This window comes from Pteronotus mesoamericanus, unplaced genomic scaffold, assembly GCF_021234165.1.
Source record: "Pteronotus mesoamericanus isolate MK-2021 breed Mesoamerican mustached bat unplaced genomic scaffold, CSHL_Meso_final contig_78, whole genome shotgun sequence".
Taxonomy (NCBI): domain Eukaryota; kingdom Metazoa; phylum Chordata; class Mammalia; order Chiroptera; family Mormoopidae; genus Pteronotus; species Pteronotus mesoamericanus.
The window spans coordinates 21,863,607-21,883,866 of record NW_026555258.1 but is presented as its reverse complement, the minus strand read 5'-3'; positions in this window follow the sequence as shown (position 1 = coordinate 21,883,866).

Genomic DNA, 20,260 nt, shown 5'->3' with positions numbered 1-20,260 from the left:
GTGCTCACAGACATAGAAAAAAATCCCATACAGTGAGATGGAAGCAACAATATGAATAGCAGAAGTTTGGGGAGGCAGAGAAGATTCCCAGAGACTTAAGTAAATGTGCATCACTCAAGGAAGAGTACATCAGGATTCAGAAATCAATGTCTCCTAAACTTCCACATCACACTTCCTGATTTCAAGTTCCAAAAGTATAGTGATCAAAACAGTACGTACTGACATAAAAATAGACACACAGAACAAGGTTCAGAAACCAGAAATAAACCTTCACATACACGATCAACTAATATTTGATAAGGGAGCCAAGAATACTCCATGGGGAAAGGACAGTCTCTTCAATAAATGGTGGTGGGAAAACTAGATAATCATATGAAGAATGAAGTTGGGCCCCTATTTTTACACCACTCACAAAAATTAACTTGAAATTGATTAAAGACTTAAACATGAGACCTGACACAATAAAACTCCTTGAAGAAAACATAGGGAAAAGCTCCTTGACATTTACCTTGGCAATATTTTTTTGGATTTGACTCCAACAGCAAAGGTAAGAAAAGCAAAAACAAACAAATCGGACTACATCAGACTGAAAAGGAAACAGTCCTCAAAAGGAAAAGAGCTGTGCCCTGGCTGGGAGACTCAGACGGTTGGCGTGTTGTCCCGATCCACTAGGGTTGAGAGTTCAACCCCCAGTCAGGGCACATGCAAAAGTCCACCAACAGATGCATGGATAAGTGGAACAACAAAATTGATGTCTCTCTCTCCTTCCCCTCTCTCTAGAATCAAGAAATAAGCAAAAAAGAAAGAAGAAAAAGTGCTCTTCCAAAATGGGGTAAACTGCCTCGAGAAAATGTGTATCCTCTTATTTACACAGATGTTCAAACACAAGTGGGGTGAGCACTGGGCAGGGGTCTGGCAGAGGGGCTCAAAATAGGAGACAGATGGAATGGATGGCTTCAAGCTCCCTTTCAAGCCTGACATTCTATGACTCTACACTAAAGGTTTATGTGCAGTTTGCTCCAGTGCTCTCTCTATCCCGACAGGGCCCCCTGCCCGGGAAGCATATATTAAGAAACGGCAGGCAGCACTGTGAACAACCAGGACTTGTGGAATATAATCAGCTGGCAATTTTATTTGTGCTGCCCGCTTTCCCTTCAAATTGTATTCAGTGAGATAAAACGTAGGCAATCTCATGATTTTTTGACCACTTTCTGATCAAGAGTCTGATGGTCATTTTAAGCTGCAAATAGTGTAAATCCAGTGATTAAAAAGTCCAGTCTCCTGCAATGATAATCAAAGTTTCCAACTCCGTTGAAGGTAAGGCTTTCCCTTTCTTTCCAAGGAGGGCAGAGGTTGGAGGAACGGGCAAGGAGTGTGGTAGCTTCTTCCACTGGCCAATTCTTCCCTCCACCAGCTTGTCAGCTGCAGTCTTTGGTGCCCTGAGGCTTAGGGTAGGGCAGGATCAGGTGGATACAGTTAATAGGGAAGGTAAGAATAGCAGACAATGCTTTATCATCATGAGCAGCTTGGGAAGATGTTGAAGTTGTTTTCTGGGGCAGTTCTCTGATAGCTCTCACAGGCCATGACCTTGACCCAGGAGAAAGCTTGCTGGAGAAGAAAGTCTAGTATTATTCTCTCTTCTGCCCCTAGAAATCCAGAAATACAACTTGGCTTATCTCCTCTTAAGGCCACTTCTTCCACCTTAATAGCTCTAATGGGAGTGGAGACTAATCTCCTTCTGCTGGCCGATCAGCTAGATAGCCCAGGTTTATCCTCTGATATCCTGGGTGAGGCAGTGCTGTGGTGTCAGACAACAGGCCTGCGTGTTCCCCTAATTGCTTTCTGTTCCCGCTGAAACTCCTCTCACTTGGCCAGGTGAAGGTGGAAGATCCTCTGAACTCTCCTCCTTTGATAGAGAAAGAGGACTCACAGCACAACCACAATCTCTCCAAAGAAATTCTCATAACTTTTCCTAACTCTCCACTCTCTCGACCTTACTATATCCTTAATATGACTGGGGGTTTGGTGAGCTGTGCTTTTCAACTTCTGCATATGGCCTAGAATCTCCTGTAGAATGTATGTTGTTGCATCAATGCAACCTCCAATATAACATCCTGTTTAATTTTAAGTGACCAAATGGGAAAGAAATTAAAGAATTTATTAATAGCTACATAAGTGCTTGATGCTCCAATGCAAAGCCTTTGTAAGAGAATAAAAAATGCAGATAAGGCCTGAAGACTCTCACTTCCCACTCATTGAGCCTCTGCCTCTTCCCTTCCTCAAATGCAGGAGTGGGATGCTATCACTGCAGTGCAAAGGAAGACGAAGGTGAAGCAGCTCCATACAACAACCAGGTGACGTGAAGCAAAAAAAAAAACAGTAAAAGACCACGTTGGATCCAGAATCTGGTGCTGAGTATTCCAGGCATCTTACTGTGGGATGAGAACACTGGACAAGGTCAGGTTGTCATCTTGGAGAAATGAAAGCCAATTGGAGTTGGCTAAGTCTCCTCTGACACAGGAGAGAAACACCCATTGGAACAGGAAGTAAAAGAGGAAGGGGTAAGAGATAACACCGGGTGTAGATTCAAGAAATGAAAGAGAAAGAGGATGGCTTTGTTCCTGCCACTGAGTAATCCAAAGCTTCCCAGCTGGCCAAGTTGTGTGCTATGAATGGGCTACAGGGGTGTCACAAGACCTTAAACTCCCAAGCCTTTGAGGCTGCTGGAAACCCTGGACTGGTCACCTCTGGCCATAATCAGCCTTTTTTGCAGCTCTGCAGAGATGGCCCTTGACAAGTATCTGTCTGTACATCCCACAGTCCCTGCAGGCAGGAGTGGACTAAGCACCACTGATTACTGATTCAGACTCAAGGTGCTGGGCAGAGCCACAGGGAAACACTTCCACCTGGACAGCCACGTTAGCAGCTAACTATGGAACCCAGACTGCCCAGTGCAGACAAGTGGCCCACGGCGGAGTCTGTGTTCCCAGTGGTCAAGGAGCACTGTTCGTGGCCCAAGGCACCACCTGTCTGTGTTGAGAAGGGGGAGCAGGAAGGTTGGGCTCCTGCTGGTGGCATTCTCATATATTTGGGATTTCTGCCTGTTTGTAATTGATGTGTCCTTTCAATGGTGACTGCTCTAATGATATGTGACAGCCTGCACATTAGAGTCACATTAATATTTTGAAATACTAGATATAAAAAAGTTCATTTAGATTTGAAAACCATTTGCATTATCACAAGAAATTTTAACATTAAATTTGTCAATAAAAGAAAAGGATGAGCTGCAATAGTCCCTAAATATAACAATTATTGTGAATTTTGGAATAGTCATAAAACAATGGTTTAAATACAGTTTTACGACCTCCTCATGCAGTTACTCTTTGGTGGTCAAGGTCCAAAATTTGAAAAGATCATGATTAAAATTTTTGATTAGGATTGACTACAGCCATTTCAAGCATCAAGCTTGATTTTTAAAAAGTTACGTTTTCAGAAGTAAACTCATTTTCTCATTTAAAAATTGATTCTATTTGGGTGTTTTATGCAAACCTAGTATCTAATGTCTTTCTCAATTCTTAATTTCCCTTTTATTTACATAACGTAAAAATGATTTCTCTTCACTCTGTCTCATATAGATGCCCCAGAACCCCTTCATCTTCCTTCAATGTGCTGTAAGAGTTATTACCATTTTCCATATGAGTCCTGACAGTGATAATCCCCTGCATTTGAGCACATGGTGTATAGTCAGCTTAGGTAAGGGCTCCTTCCAGCACTGTCTTGATTGAGGTGGATGAGGAAGCTTAGAGGGAAATTTTTCCAGGAAGAAATTTCTTCAGTGTACACAATTTTAAGTTTGCACACTCTATCAAGAACATCTCCATCGTGTACATTATGTCAAGGATGTTTCCTGAAAAATTTGAACCTCAGCTATGGATCTCATTCTCCAGATTCTTGCAAGAACCCCATCTTGGAAGGATTGTGCGTGGCTACCTCATTGCTCAGGATCTGCCCTCCAGCGGGAAGACATAGAACAATCTGGGCCCTGCACTCTCTCAGGTGTTTGATATGACCAAACCATGTTTTCCTATTTGGTCATTTGGCCACTGTAAAAAAAGAAAAAAACAGTTTAATCTAGGTAAGGCAGATGCTGCTCCCCAGAGTATACCTGAGCGAAAATGAGCACGTGGGCTTCGCCAGGCCCCTGTGGGCTCACTGGCATCCGGGGGACGATCCAGAGAGAGCAGCCCAGGTTACCATTTATGCTCATCTTGCCTGCTTTCGCTGACTGCCTTTCGATCAGGATTCCAATAGGTGGCTAGCAAGAGCTAATTACAATCCCAACTAATACACTGTGTCAGTTATTATTCATTAACAAATTATGTTCCTGACAAACTGCTCTAGTGTGGTATGCTGAGTACTGTAATTAAAATCTTAGAAAGTTGCATGTGGGCCTAATTGATTTCCTTAATGTATTACTCAGACTAAACATTCCATTATTTGTGTCTTGATGGTTATGAAGGGGCAAACTGCGGCTGCCACCCAGGCGGCAGAGGGGCTGTCCCTGGGTTAACGCGGGAACTTGCCAGTTCTGGGGGCCTGCCCACCTCCCCAGCAGTGCCGCACGAACGTCCCAGTGACTGTGGTGGCTCTCCAAGAGAAATGTTCACGCAGAAGGGGATGGAAGGTCATTAGATTTGTGTTTATAACCTGCGTGTCCTTGGATTTCCAAACTTCAGGAATGTTATCATGACTGCCTAGTGTCCTGATGGAGGAAGGGGGAGAGGCTCCCTGAGGCGGTCATGGCCCCATGTCCCAGAGGCTCGCCATTTGAGCACTGGGTACCATAGGGCAGAAAGGGAGAGGGAGGTGGGGACCATGTCTGTGCTTTCTCTAAAGTCATGTGCGACGCAGACAAGTCCAAGTGTATTTGGCAAATCTGGAATGATATGAAGGACCAATATGTACACTGAAAGCCATTGAATTAGACTGTATCTAGTCATTCTTTCATGTGTTCAACCACAGCATCTTAATGAGTACATAGTATGGGTAAGGCCCAGAGCTTGACTTGCAAAGAGAAAAACATGCAAAATAAGCACAATCATAAGAGTGGCAAACATGTATTATATGCCAAGTACTGTTTCAGGAAACTTGAACATATTAACTCGTTTAATTCTTGCTCCAGTTCCTATAAAACAGGTAATCTTATCATCCCTGTTTTACAAATGAGAAAACTGAAGCAACAAGGAAGGTAAGGGACTTGCCTAAGGTCACGCAGCCACGATTTAGATCCAAGCAGTCTGGCTCTGACTCCTTACTTGAACCCTTGTGTTACACTGCCTCTCTTAAGTGTAATAATAATAGCTACCGAGGACTTAGCATGTCCTTATGAGTAATTTTATACTCAGAAAACCCTAATAATATAGGTACTATCACTATCTCCATTTCACAGTTGAGGAAACTGAGGCACAGAAAAGTTGCTTAACTAACCCAAGATCTCACAGCTTGTAAGTGGCAGAGTCAGGATTTGAGCCCAGGCTCTGAACCTGCATTTTTGCTCTTCATGCATCTTAGATAGAACTAGCAGAGATGTGAGAAAGCATATAGGCATCTGGGGCCTGCACAGGTCAACCAATGGGAATAATTAAACTTCACCTGAGCCTGCCCTATATATCTAACTGATGGAATGTAAGCTCCAGGTAAAAAGTGCAGAGCTGGAATGTTACAGCAGACGGTCTGATGCCAAAGGCTGCCCTTGACCTCTGTATTATCATGTCTCTTGCACACCCGCAGTTCTCTGACGCTGTTTCCCTGCCCTCTGCCCTACTCACCCACGTTCAGCATCCAACGAACAGGGATGGACCACAGTGTCTAAGGATAAACTTAACAGGGGAGCAATACATTCCATTATTTGCTACACACTAAAGAAACTAATATGTGCCTAATTTTGGAACTTCACTTTCATTTTTTATGACACACATCAAATAAAATGCAAATTATAAAAGATAGGCATTTCTCACATTTTTCTGATTCTGAAAAAAAAAGTGTCAGTTGTGGGCTCTTTGGGAGAATTGGACTACTCTGTTTGCTGGAAGAGAAGACAGGCCTTTTCAACAGGTTGTATTATGTCTCACACTGTGCTGAACACACTAAATGAGAACTCCCATCGCCCACTGGTTGCCCTTCACATGACAGGCTTCCCTGGCGTTTCCAAGCTCTGTCGTTGGTTCTGGAACCAAAACTTGACATGACTCATTCCCACTACTCTCTGAGTCACTTCCTGTGTCGGTGGTTCACAGGCTCCCTCAACACAAATTGCATTATTTCCGCTTCTCTCACACCAGTGCCTTTGCGTATACCCCAACGCAAGCCTCCGGATCATTTTACCCCAAGACTTCTGCCCCCGACATCACAAATTCCTTTCCCTTTAGTCTCTGGGGATATAAAATAAAAATGCTGTCTGAAGTTAATAATCGCTCTTGGTTAGCACTACCTTTAAATCAGAGAGTTCTTAAAAACACCTGACCAAACTCGGTTGCCTATGACAGATTTTTCCCTCTACACGTCATTGTTTGCAGGCAGAGATGGAGGCAATATAATCATCAGAAAAGCTTCAACCATTTCTTGCAATTTATTTGATATATAGGAAAACATCTGGTTTAGGGTGTGTGTTTAGAATAGACTATTTGAGAGGCAGATATGATGCTGGTACCTAATAAAACATAATTTCTTTTTTTCTTTCTCTCTCTCTCTCTCTCTCTTTTTCCTGGAACTGCCATTGGGTGGTTGCTGGCAGTTTTTAGTTTTTGGAGGTTAAGAGAGCTCTCAGAATCTCTGGAACAGATAGATTCCTTCGGTTTTTGGAAAACTACCAGGATTGGCTCTGTAGTTATATGATACAGGGTGGGGCAAAACTAGGTTTACAGTTAGTCGTATGGAATAAATATAATAATTAATAAATAATAATACAAGAATAAACTCTGTTTCACATACTCACAGCTGTAAACCTACTTTTGCCTGCTCTGTATAAAGTACCAACCCACTGTCCTCGGTGATTGCAGTGAAGTCACCAGAAATCTGAATTACGTTGCAGATTAAGATGCCAAATATCCTGCCCAATGATGTAAGTGGGTTATCTTCAGCCAGAACCATGTCCAGAAACACATGTTTAAATGGGAATCTAGAATAAGACCACTGGCATTTAAATTGTATTTAAAGATTAAATAACACCAACTTTAAAAATATATTTTCAACTACGGGCGTTCATTCACAACTTTCTTAATACACTTTTTTTTTTAGAAGATGTTTTAGAGAATATTTTATATTTTACATAGTATTCCAGTAAACACATGCCAGAAATATCCAACATAAACAAGTTTCATGAAACAGTATTTCTCTTTAATACATGTAATGCTAATATTTCTATGTATTCGATGTCATTGTTTTCAATGTCGGTCCTGTCCCATTGAATTCATATTATGGTTTCTTAACTGGTCATGATCTGTAGTCTGAAAAATATCCAACTATTGGGATTATTTTATCTGGATCCAGGAGTCAATCTGTGGAATCCAAGAGAGTTGGGGCCTTCTACTTTGAAGTGCAGGGACATATAATGATGACAGTAGTTGACTTTTAAACTTTCAGAATTGACTGTAAGATATAGCTGTGCCAGTTAGTTTCAGCTTTAATTTTGGGGGCAGCTGGGGTGGTCAGCGGGCATTGTCATCTGAAGTCCATCCGCCACTGCTTCTGCCATCTGTACCTCAGTTAACAGTCAAAGCCTTGCTAATTTGCACTCAGGGTGTCAAGAAATGGATTTTTATGGCGGAAACTTAAAGTCCTCTGGATCAGTAAAAAACTTCAGAAATGGGCTCTTATTAGTGAAATTAAAAGTATTCTCTATCAAATATATTTCAATTTTTTAAAGTTGTTTTTAAAAACAACACTTGTAATAAAGATGTTTCTAAGAATACTTTTTAGAAAATATTTTTAATATGTAGACTGGCTAAGATGTCCCTGCCCTTATACAATCAGGGTATCAGAATCCAGACAGCTCGCAGCCAGTAACCCTATGGAGACTTGATTGTTGCTAAAAGGCTCAACGTGCACCACCGGTGAGTGGCCATTGATGTGAAATATCCTTGTCTGGCAGTGATTGAAAGGGTGACACGATCCTGCCTCTGTAGCCTTGGCTTTTGTCTCCCGTGAACAGAAGTGCATTGGACCATCCAAAAGGCCAGGTAGAGTATGTGACTTCATCAAGCTTCCAGAATAGGCTGTGTCTACTGTTTTGAGCCTGCTTGCTAGTGAGTGTGTATTTAGCACATGTTTGCTTATGTGGCAGAATTTGGTCTGAGACTTGCTCTCATTATAACATGGTAGCAAAGTTATGCGGGAGAGTCAAATGATTACTCACCTCAAACTTCTTTGGGGTGACTTGCGTTATATAACAAAAAAAAATAGTAAGAGCTGTGATTACCAAATTGATTACCAAAATTGAAAGGAATGATGGAGAAGCAGGTCACTTTGGGGGTGAATGGTTGACAACACAACCAGTAGAATAGGCATGTAGAGCAAGTCAGTGTTCTCTTGACTCTAAGAATTCCTTGGTGAGGAAAATCTAGCAGAGGAAGCATGTTCAGAGAATGGGGACTTAGGTTCATTGATCACTTTACTTTAGATCATAAAAAGAAATATGACCTTATTTGATAATCAGAGGCTGGTGAGTCCTGGAAATCCATGTCACATTTGGAATCATAATATATAACAAGGACTTTGTTGACGTTCCATTCTATTTAAAGATTGGTGTTTTAGTTATAAAGTTCACTTTCTCAGGATAAATATTGTGGAAGAAAAACAATAGGCTCTATTTGAGTCTAATGTATATCCACTACAGAATTTCAGACATTCCTGATGAGTCAGAAAAAGAGGCCATAGCTGAATAACTACAAGGAAGGGGCTTTCTGAATTATGGGGCTATTTGCAAGGAAGCTGGTGGAGAAGATTTGAAAAGTCTGAGAGACAGAGATGGTGCGTTTGGGATCCGCCCAGTTTATTGCTCCCTGGCCACATGCTAGGTGTGATCTCTCTGGGCTGCAGGCAGTCAGAAGAAAACTTGAGGACATTGCTCCCAGTGCATTGGACCTGGGGAGTGAAGTGAAGATAGATTTTGAAATCTCACTGTTCACTTTTTTTACTTTTTATTGAATTTATTGGGATAATATTAGTTAATAAAATTATATAGGTTTCAGGTGTATAATTCTATAATACATCATCTGTATATTGTACTGTGTGTCCACCACCCCAAGTCAAGTCTCCTTCCACCACCATTTATCCTCACATAACGTTTCTACCTCCCCTCATCCTCCTTTCCCTCTGGTAATCACCATGCTCTTGTCAGTGTCTATGAGTTCTCTCTCTCTCTCTCCCCCCTCCACTCCTCCCTCCCTCTCTTTCTTTTTTTCTTTGCTTAATCCCTTCACATTTTTAACCCAGCCCCACAACCCCCCTCTACTCTGACAGCTGTCAGTCTGTTCTCTATCTATAAGTCTGTTTCTATTTCGCTTGTTTGTTCATTCTGTTCTTTAGATTCCAATTATAACTGAACTCATGTGGTACTTGTCTCTCTTCCTCTGACTGGCTTATTTCACTTAGCATAATGCGCCCTAGGTCCATCTATGCATTGCAAAGAGTGAGATTTCCTTCCTTTTCATAGCCGAGTAGTATTACATTTGCAAATGTTCTACAGCTTTTTTATCCACTCATCTACTGGTGGACACTAGGGCTGCTTCCAAATCTTGGCTATTGTAAATAACGCTGCAATCAACATAAGGGTGCATATATTCCTTCAAATTAGTGTTTCAAGTTTCTTTGTATATATTCCCAGAAGTGGAATCACTGGATTATAAGGCAGCTCCATTTTTATTATTTTGAGGTAACTCTATTCTGCTTTCCACAGTGGCTGCACCAGTCTTCATTCTCATCAACAGTGCACAGGGGTTCCCTTATCTTCACATCCTTGCCAGCAGTTTTTGTTTGTTACTGTTCACTTTTAACTGACAAAGAAAAAAAGTGAAAACTATAGAAACTGTGGTAGAACTTTACTTGCTGTTCTGGTCCTAGTTGTACGCACATTTAGCCAGTCACATAGCTACTCAAGAAACCTTCCCAATGGAGTACAACAGGATGAGGATCTGAAATCACTTCCAACATCCACATGAGATATTGACTGTTACACCAAGTAGTACATGTAAAACTTTAAATTGGCAATTATTATAACAATGGATGGCTTCTGATTTTGTTTTTAATTCTGTGGATTGTGTTTAAACAATTTAAAAGTATGCCCCTGATTTTGAGATACTACGTGGTATTGCACAGTTGTCACTGTATTGAACATGCACAAGAGTCCCATGAGGTTTATAAAGCATACCTTTGTTTAGCTACAGGTGGTAGAATTAAAGTTGATCTTTTCACACACACACCCACACACACACACAAATATAGGCTGAACAGCATAATCAATAAAATATATTTTTTAAAAATAGAGCCTGAGACAAAGGCTTGGATGCAAGGAGTTCATTTAGGAAAGAATCCAGGAAAGATAGGGCACAAGAGAATGGCAATACAAGAGTGGAATATTAGGACTTCCGGTCAAGATAACAGCATAGGTAAATATAGCTTGCTCCTTGCATAACCACATCAAAACTACAACTAAACTACAGGACAACCATCATTCAGATGCATCAGAAATCAAGGTGAAAGGAAGTCCTTACAACTACAGATTTATATAAGAAGACTGGTAGGAGGGGATGAGATGCTGAATGGGCTGGTCCCATACCCATGTGTGGCAGATAAAAATCAGAAGGAATATCTAAGAAGTGAAGGGTCATAGCCCTATACCAGGTCCCCCAGCCCAGGGTTCCAGTGCCAGGAATATAAGTCCCCCTAACTTCTGGCTGTAAAAACCATCAGGGATTGAGGTTGTGGAAGACAGAAGCAGCTGGAATCCCAGGTAGTTCCTCTTAAAGGGCCTGTACACAGACTTACTCAGATTCACTCCTACTAGGCTTCAGGGCTGGGACAGCAGATTGAAAGGCATCAGAGAAATACAGGGAATAATTGAATTGTCCAGCATCGGGGAGAGAGCTGGGGGAGCAGCTTTCTCCTAGACAGATGTGCTGGCAGAGACCAGTTTTCCTTTTCTGAGCTCTATCCCTCCCTTAGAACCACAGAGCCATAGAACCAGCAGACGGGCGCCGTATCTTAGATTCCATAAACCTGGCTTGATAATGAGCTACTGGTCAAGATTGCAGCATAGGCAGACATGGCTCACCTCTTCACACAACCACATCAAAATTACAACTGAAATATAGAATAACCATCACTCAGGAAAATCAGAAATCAATTTGAATGGAAATGTGACATTCAATTATGAAATCAAGTTGAATGGAAGTCTGACAACTATGGAGTTGAAGAAACCATATCCATCAAGACTGGTTGGAGGAGCACAAACATGGAAAGGGCAGTCCTCACACCCACGTGGATAAAAATTCAGGAGGATTATCTCGGGAGCGAGGAGTCCCAGACCCATACCAGTCGCCTCAACTGAGGATTCCAGTGGCAGGAATGTAAGTACCCACAACTTCTGGCTGCAAAAACTAGCAGGGATAGAGTCAGTGGAGGAGGCTGCTGGAGCCCTAAGCAGTTTCTCTTGGAGAACCCAACGCAGACACACCTACTCAGACTTGCTCCCTCTGAGCTCCAATACTGAGATGGCAGCTTGAAGGGCACCAGTGGTATACAGAGAGAGACTGAAGTGTCTGGCATTGGGGTGAGTAGAGGCCATTGTCCTTTTGCTGAGCCCTCCTGCCAGAGCCAGTAGGCTGATGCCATATCTGAGATCCCATCAACCTGGCTAACGCTGTGTGACCCACCCTGGAGATCCACAGAGGCTCTACCGCACCCAACTTACTGGCCTACCCAAGCTGCTTTTCCACAAGAATGGCTGGTCTTGGCTCCTAATACCTATCAAACAAGCAACAGCTGGCTTTAGTGAGCCCTAGTGGTTGCCATATTAGAGTCACAGCTTGGCTTCTGGGAATCTCCAAGCCCAGCACAAGTACCAGCCATCTCAAACTGCTTTATAGCTCAGGCAGGGTGACCCCAGGGAAAACACTGGTGGGGGCTGATCCTGGTCTGCACCACCTGAGAAACCCCAGGGCCAGTGCACCCAATGGACAGCTACAGACCTCATTAGAGCACCACCACCCTGTCCCTGCACAGCTGATCCTCCACAGAGGGCAGAGGTTGGTGGTCAATGGTCACAGCCAATCCTTGCAGCTGACTAGACCGGGTAAATACTTCCCATTGATCTGCTAACAGCAACCGAGTCTCAACTACAAGAGGAAGGTATACTCAGTGCACACAAAGGGTGAATCTTGAGTACCCAAGGGTGATACCCTTGTAGTGTGCCACTGGACCTTACAGGATACCTACTACATTAGGCCACATTACCAAGACAACAGAATCAGTCAAAGCAGCTCTACCTAATATGTAGAAATAAACACAAGGAGGCTGCTAAAGCAAAGAGACAAAGAAATATGGTCTAAATGAAAGATCAGATCAAAACTCCAGAAAAAGAACTAAACAAAATGGACATAAGCAATCTACCATATGCGGAGTTCAAAAACTGTTTATAAGGATGCTCAAGCAACTTAGTGAGGACCTCAGCAGCATAAAAAAGAATCAGTCAGAAATTAAGGATATACTAATTGAAATAAAGAACAATTTACAGGAAAATAACAGATGAATGGATGAAGCAAGAATCGAATCAATGATTTGGAACATAAGGAACCAAAAAACAACCACGTAAAACAACAAGAAAAAAGAATCCAAAAAAATAAGGATAGTATAAACAGCCTCTGGGACAACTTCAAAAGGTCCAACATTCACCTCATAAGGGTACCAGAAGAAGAAGAGAAAGAGCAAGAAATTGGAAGTCTATCTGAAAAAATAGTGAAAGAAAACTTCCCTAAATTGGTGAAGGAAAGAGACATGCAAGTCCAGGAAGCACAGAGTCCCAATTATGATGGATGCAAAGAGGCCCACTCTGAGACACATCATTATTAAAAGTCCAAATGTTAAAGTTAAAGAGAGACTCTTAAAAGCAATAGAAAAGAAGTTAGTTACAAGAAGGTTGCCAGATGGGAGGGGGAAGGGGATTAAGAAGTATAAATAGGTAGTTACAGAATAGCCATGGGGATGTAAAGTACAGTATAGGAAACAAAGTAGCCAAAGAACTTATATGTATGACCCATGGACATGAACAATGGTGGGGGAATTGCCTGAGGGAGTAGGGGGTGTGGGTGGAGGAGGCAAAGGGGGAAAAATCAGGAAAATTGTAATAGCATAATCAATAAAATATAATTTTTAAAAAATTGTAAAAAAAAAACAAAAAACACCTGGCTGACACTGTTTGCCCCACCCTGGTGATTCCCTGAGGCCCTGCCCAACTTTTGGGCCCATACAAGCTGTTTCCAGTGGTTTTTCCATATGAATGGCTTGTTTTGGCCCATGCTTCAGATTTTCCTAAATTCTCTCAAACAAACAGCATCTAGCTTCACTGAGCCCCATACCTCTTGCTTAGTTGCCCTAGGCCTCACACTAGCAGCTGCTGGCCTTGGTTCACAGCTTGGCCTTTCTTGGGCACCTTCAAGCCCAGCAAAAGTAGCAGCCACTTGTAGATGAATTTGTAGCTAATGCTGTGTGACCCCAGGTAGAACACAGGTGGTGGCTGACCTTGAACATGCCAACAGCAATCAAGGCTCAGCCCACACAGTGGGTACACCTTGACTACTCAGCTTGGGTAATAGGGGAGGTCATGCCACTGGATCCTATAGGACACCTACTGCATTGAGCCACTCTATCAAACCTGGTAGACATAGTAGCTCCACCTACTATTTGTTTTATGTAATACATAAAAACATATGCAAGGAGGCTGCCAAAATGAGGAGACAAAGATGCATGGCCCCAAAGAAGAGAACAAAATTCCAGAAAAAGAAATAAACAAAATAGAGAAATGCAATCTATCAGATGCAGAGTTCAAAACACTGTTTATAAGAATGCTCAAGGAACTTGGTGAGGACCTCAGCAGCACAAAAAAGATCCAGTCAGAAGATAAAGATACACTAATTGCCATAAAGAACAATTTACAGGAAACAACAGTAAAGTGAATGAGGCCAAGAATCAAATCAGGAATTTGGAACATAAGGAAACAAAAAACAACTAATCAGAACAGCAAAAAGAAAAAAGGATTAAAAAAATGAGGATAGTGTAAGAAGCCTCTGGGATAATTTCAAGAATACCAACATTCACATCATCGGGATGCTGGGAGGGGAAGAGAAAGAGCAGGAAATAAGAAACCTATTTCAAAAAATAATGAAAGAAAACTTCCCTAATTTGGTGAAGGATATAGACATACAAGTCTAGGAAGCACAGAGAGTCCCAAAAAAGATGAATGCAAAGAGGCACACTTCAAGACATATCATAAGTAAAATGCCAAAGGTTAAATACAAAAAGAGAGTCTTAAAAGCATCAAAAAAAAAGCAATTAGTTACCTATAAGGGAGCTCTCAGAAGACTGTCAGCTGATTTCTCAAAAGAAACTCTGCAGTCTAGAAGGGATTGACAAAAAATGGTCAACATGATGAAAAGCAAGGATCTACAACCAAGATTACTCTACCCAGAAAAACTATTATTTGGAATCAAAGGACAGACAAAAAGCTTCCCAGACAAAAAAAAGCTAAAGGAGTTCATCATCACTAAATCAGTATTACATGAAATGTTAAAGGGTCTTCTTTAAGAAGAAAATAAAAAATATGAACAAAATATGGCAATAAATACATATCTATCAGCAATTAGGCCTATAAAACAAAATAAACAAACAAGCACAACCCTTGAATCAGAATCATAGATACAGAGAACGTGCTAATGGAAGAGGGGTAAGAGGGATGGGTGCAAAAGATGAAGGGATTAAGAAGTACAAACTAGTAGTTACAGAATAATGATGGGGATGTAAAGTACAGCATAGGGAACATGGTAACAAAAGAATATAAATGCAGGACCCATGGACATGGACAACAGTGTGGGGATTGCCTGAGGGAGTAGGGGGAACTAGGTGGAGGGGAACAAAGGGGAAAAATTTGAGACAACTGTAATAACATAAACAATAAAATATAATTAAAAATAAATAAATAGTTTTGGTGGGGGAAGAGTACAATATCTAGTTGGTCACTGCTGTGTTACGAGGGCCTGACCGACAAAGACCTTCCAAGGAACCATAGAGAATATGCCTCATTTATGCACCAGCTCTCATCCCCCATTAGGAAAGGGATGTCCATTGGGTGTGAACTCCCCTCCCTTTGGGGTTCCATGTGCCTGAGTGGGTTTCCACAGCCATGTTACAGCATGGCATTAGAGAAGTCCCAGGGCAGGAAGATGAGATGCAGATGAAATGAAGCACCATCAGAATATATTTGACCAAAGCTAGCTGCCACCACAGTGACTGGAGGAAAATGTGGGCTGAGAAGACATTAGGATGTGCAGCAACACACACAAAGCATCTGATACAGAACATCTCTTGCGTGGCTCAGAACTACTTTTGCCCTATATTAAGTTCCATTCATCAGACAGCCTTCAATGTGGTGGCTTTCTGCCATCTCTTCAAAAGACTTAATACAGGAGGCTTCCTGGAAAAGGCCACAGTTCTTACTGCTGCAACTGGTGTTGCAGAAAGGGATCTGATATAATCAACCTCCTGCCAGGAGCCTGGCTGATACCCTTCCCATACCTTCATAAGAAAGAAAAGTTATCAGTTATGTGAGTTGCAATTCAAGTAGTAGATAACTGACTCAAAGTGGTCTAAACTAAAACGGGAATCTATTGGCTCATGCAGCTGAGAAGTCCAGGAATAGATGTGGACTCAGATAAGGCTTGATGCAAAATGTATGTTATTATTGCACAGGAATTGAAAAAATCGATGCAAGTCAGGAAAAAAATGAATACATTATGTCAATATTTTCAAATATTGCCAATATGATGAATGAAAAACATAGCAATTTTATTTTCATTTCCCTAACCACTGCTGGTCTAGTGGTTGAAGTGAGATTTGAACACAAGTCAGTTGACACAGAAATTCATATTGTCTTACCAATACCCTACAATATATCCTTCACATCGGCTCCATTTGGAATCCTGAACTAGAAAAAGGCAAACAATATAGAAGGAAATACTGCCTATCAAATCTATAAAGATGGCAAAAGGCCTAGAAATTCTGTCTGGGAAAACAATGAAAATGGGAATTGTTTTTCTCATTTCATAAGGCTATGAAATGTTGTAACTTCTCAGGAAACTTTAGGGGTTTAACTGTTGCCTTTTATTAAGAAAGAATCATGAAAAGATTCGAACCAGCTGGCAGAAGAGGAAAGGGAATGAATTGGAGCCAGAGGGAATCAACTTAGTCACAACAATTACATTTCTCAACAGAAAAGGGACAACACAGGGATGGATAGTAGACATACGTTGTCTGTCTACCCTGCATCTTCCCGAGTTCATGTGGTCCTGATGGACTTGTGACTAATAATGTCTCTCTCCTCCCAATGCCAAAGTGGTCATATGGCCCAGGCTGACCAATCAATTTGCTTGTCTCTCTGGTCATGGTGAATGGTACAAAGGTAGGCATGTGATAGAAGCAGAGCCATGATTAGTGAAATAGGAATAGAAAACATAAGGATAAACACCCAGACTACAAAAGAGGAGAGAAGGAAAAGCAGAAAACAAAACAGAAGTAATAATATCAGTGACCAAGTGACTTTGCAGTAAATAATAGACTATGACGCAATAGTGCAATAGTGCAATTTTCCTTTGTTAGTCCATCAACGCACAGCTAAGCAGAATCTTCCCTAGGACTTCTCTGCCAGAGTAATCAGAATATTTCTTTTCCCTTAGGGCTGATAGCCCATGGCATCCCTGAATTTCCATGTCATGTGAGCCGATCAATTTCCTATTTTGCCTGAGCTGATGTATTCAACATTCCATTTTCCAACAAGAAGTGTTTCACCATCATACCAACTAACTCTCAAGTCTGCTGTAATTCCTTTTTCTGAGTCTATTTATGTGAGATGCCTTTCATGCAGGAGATGGCCAGTTGAATAGCTCTAGAGATCGGTCCCTTCTCACCAAGGACCCCAGGGTACATGTAATAGAAATAAAAAGAAATGCAGGGCAAGTGTGATTCTCACTTCAGATTCCAGGAAGTGCATTCATGGTCTCCACGTTCCTTAAATATACCCCAGATCTCTTGGGTGAGAGACATTTAAGTGATGTACAACATGTAATAGAAAAAGCCACTGTTGCATGAGAAACGAGAAGTTGGTTCCTACATACAATCCTTCCCACAAGCCAGATTCTGGACCACGTTATCAGCTGTCATCTGATCAGCCGAAACAGTGCTTTTTAAACAGTCCTTTCTAAAACTCGTCCAGTAGAGCCAACTTATCAATCCAGATGTGAGTTGGAAGCAAGGTTGTCATGAATAAATACTAACTGCAGCCAAATTAAAGCCTTTCTGAGAGCCTTTGTAACGTGGGGTTTCAAGGGAACAGAAAAGGGTGAGCCTCTAACCCTGGGGTCCGTGGAGAAGGGGAACAACATCGTTGGGCCACCGTAGGGATGGCCACCGCCTGCGGAGCTGCATGTTTTATCCCACTTCACCCTCACAACCATTCTGTGGCGGGGGCATTTTTAATTCACAGAGATTCGCATTGAAAAACCAAGGCTCCCAGAAATCAAGGTTTGCCCAAGGTTGTACAACTGGTACATGGAAGAGCTAGGAGTCAAAGTCAAGCTCCGTTCTAGGTGGTCCAAGGCCTGTGATCTTCTGAAAAGCCCATGGTGGTTTCCCCAGCACGGCAGGGCCATCTACAGCTGGCGTTATTAACGGTTTTGCATTTAAGGCATTCCTTCAAGAACTAGACTTCTAGGCAAGACCTCTGACAAAATCAAATCACACCCACAATTCTTATAGTATTGTGTGGCCTTCTCATCTAGAAGGATGCTCTTCTAGAGAAACTGTTTACTGCCGTGAAATACTCTCTTATAAAATCCCATTTCAAAGGTTGCATATGTCCCAGTAAACAAACATCTTTTTTATTTTTTTGCCACTGGCTTAACAATGCATTACTACCACTCACAAGAAACTGTAGCCTAAGCTATTGCCCTAATTATATGTATCCTTAATGAAATGTTTATATAGTGTAATGGAATAAATTTTATTAATTTTGCAGTATCTACAGATTTCCCCTCTCCCCCAGCCTGCCAAAGAGACCCTGTAATTAATTACCTGCCTAGTTTTCCTCCTTAGGAGACACAAAAACATAAAAGAATTCCTCTAATTATTTTGTGCTTATTTGTGCCTCTGTAAATCTGACTCTTCTCCGAGACTGAACCACCTGGGACTAGTTTCTATGGAGCCGCACAACAGCAGCTGTGAGAAGTTAGCAGCACACCAGGTAGAGAAGCACATGCCTGGTGGCGTGGCAGGGTGGGATGATTCCTGGAGCCAGAGCATCCCCGATGTGTTTTCTCACAGTGTTATCAGGGGGATTACATGAAACAATATACATGAAAATTCTCTCTGAACTACAAAACACTGTGCAAATGTGAGCTGTTATAACCAGGTGGTGCGTGCAATGGAGATTACCTTTTGCCAGGGGGTAAGCATTTCAGTTTACATAACACTTTTCATTCCAGGAGCCCCAAAACCTTGTAATTATTATCCCAAGAAATAACACTTAAAATAAAAATGCATATAAATAAACAGTCTAGCAAATGAGGGCACCGATTATGATGACAATGGTGAAGGTCTTAAATGAGAATATCAACATTTTGACATGTCAGCTCTCAAGGATGTTGCTACTGTAAGTCACAACAACCTTCTGAGGGGAAAAACAATTCTCAACATGAATGTTTCCCGTCAGCGTTGACTGTTTGGGTGAGGAGGGAGGAAGAGAGAAAGGGAAGTGGGAAAATATTTTAAAACATGAATTTTATTTCCAATAGCAGAACATCAGAAAACTTAAATATAACTGCACAACTCTTTTAAGAGTTTCTTTTTGTTTTCCCCTTGTAACGGGAGAGAAAATAAGCTGTCATTATCAGAATGATTAAACGCACAGAGAAAAGAGGCAGAGGTTAGTAAGAGACCAATTACGGCACTGTTAATCTGCGTGAGTTGGGCTCCTTCCAACCTGTAGTACAAATGGATCTGAGGACTTGGGGGAGGGGACCATGGCTGTGAGGAAGAGAGAGCTGCCAAAATGCAAGACAGGAGACACAGAGAAAGTGTCCCCTGGTGCTGTGGACGCAGCCCATCTGGGCGCAGCCCTGAATGTTCCCATGCACCAACTCCAGTGCGGTGTGCACTTACAGAACAGGCTTCTGGCTCACTCCCTTTTTTGGGTAGCTGGGCATGAAAAAAAACCTTCTGCAACCAGGCCTCAACTTAATTCCCAGTTCCTCTCTGGAAATCATCTGTTGGCATCATGAAATACTCTGTGTAAAGGCGGTGCCGTGTCTGGTCATTAGAGGAATTTCAGACCCTCCATCAGGGTCTTTGTGGATAAAGCTAAGCCAGACCTTGGAAACTGACAGAAGAGTCTGTACTTCCGGAATAATTTGTTGCCCCGGCATCTCACTGTTCCTGCCAATGACAAACAGAAACCCTTGACAATTTTTCCTCTCTCTCCTGGCAAATGCAATGATGGCACAGCTGTTTTCTCACTATAAAAAGACAGTTACTCCTCTCTGACACTCCGGATTATAGCAAAAGGTCAACTTACACTAGTGATTGAACCACCATGTGTCATGTGAAGAAACGCAAATTCACTAGGAGAGGTTCTAAGATTTCCAATCATTTTATCCATGTGCCAGCACCGAAATCCGAGGGTGGTGCTCACTCAACTTTGAATAAATGCAGGACAAGGAATTTGGATAAAGATTGCATTATCTGCTGTTTCCAGTATTCTTCATGGAGGGCAATTTTAATTCCTGCCCTTTTTCCCTTTGGGTCAGGGAAGCCACTTCATCATATTACTATTGGGTTTGCCAAAAAGTCTGTTGCATTTTTTCCATAAAAGAAAAGACACATTTTTCATTTTCACCAATGATTTGACTGATTTGGATATTTTGAGTATGTCAGCTATCTCCTG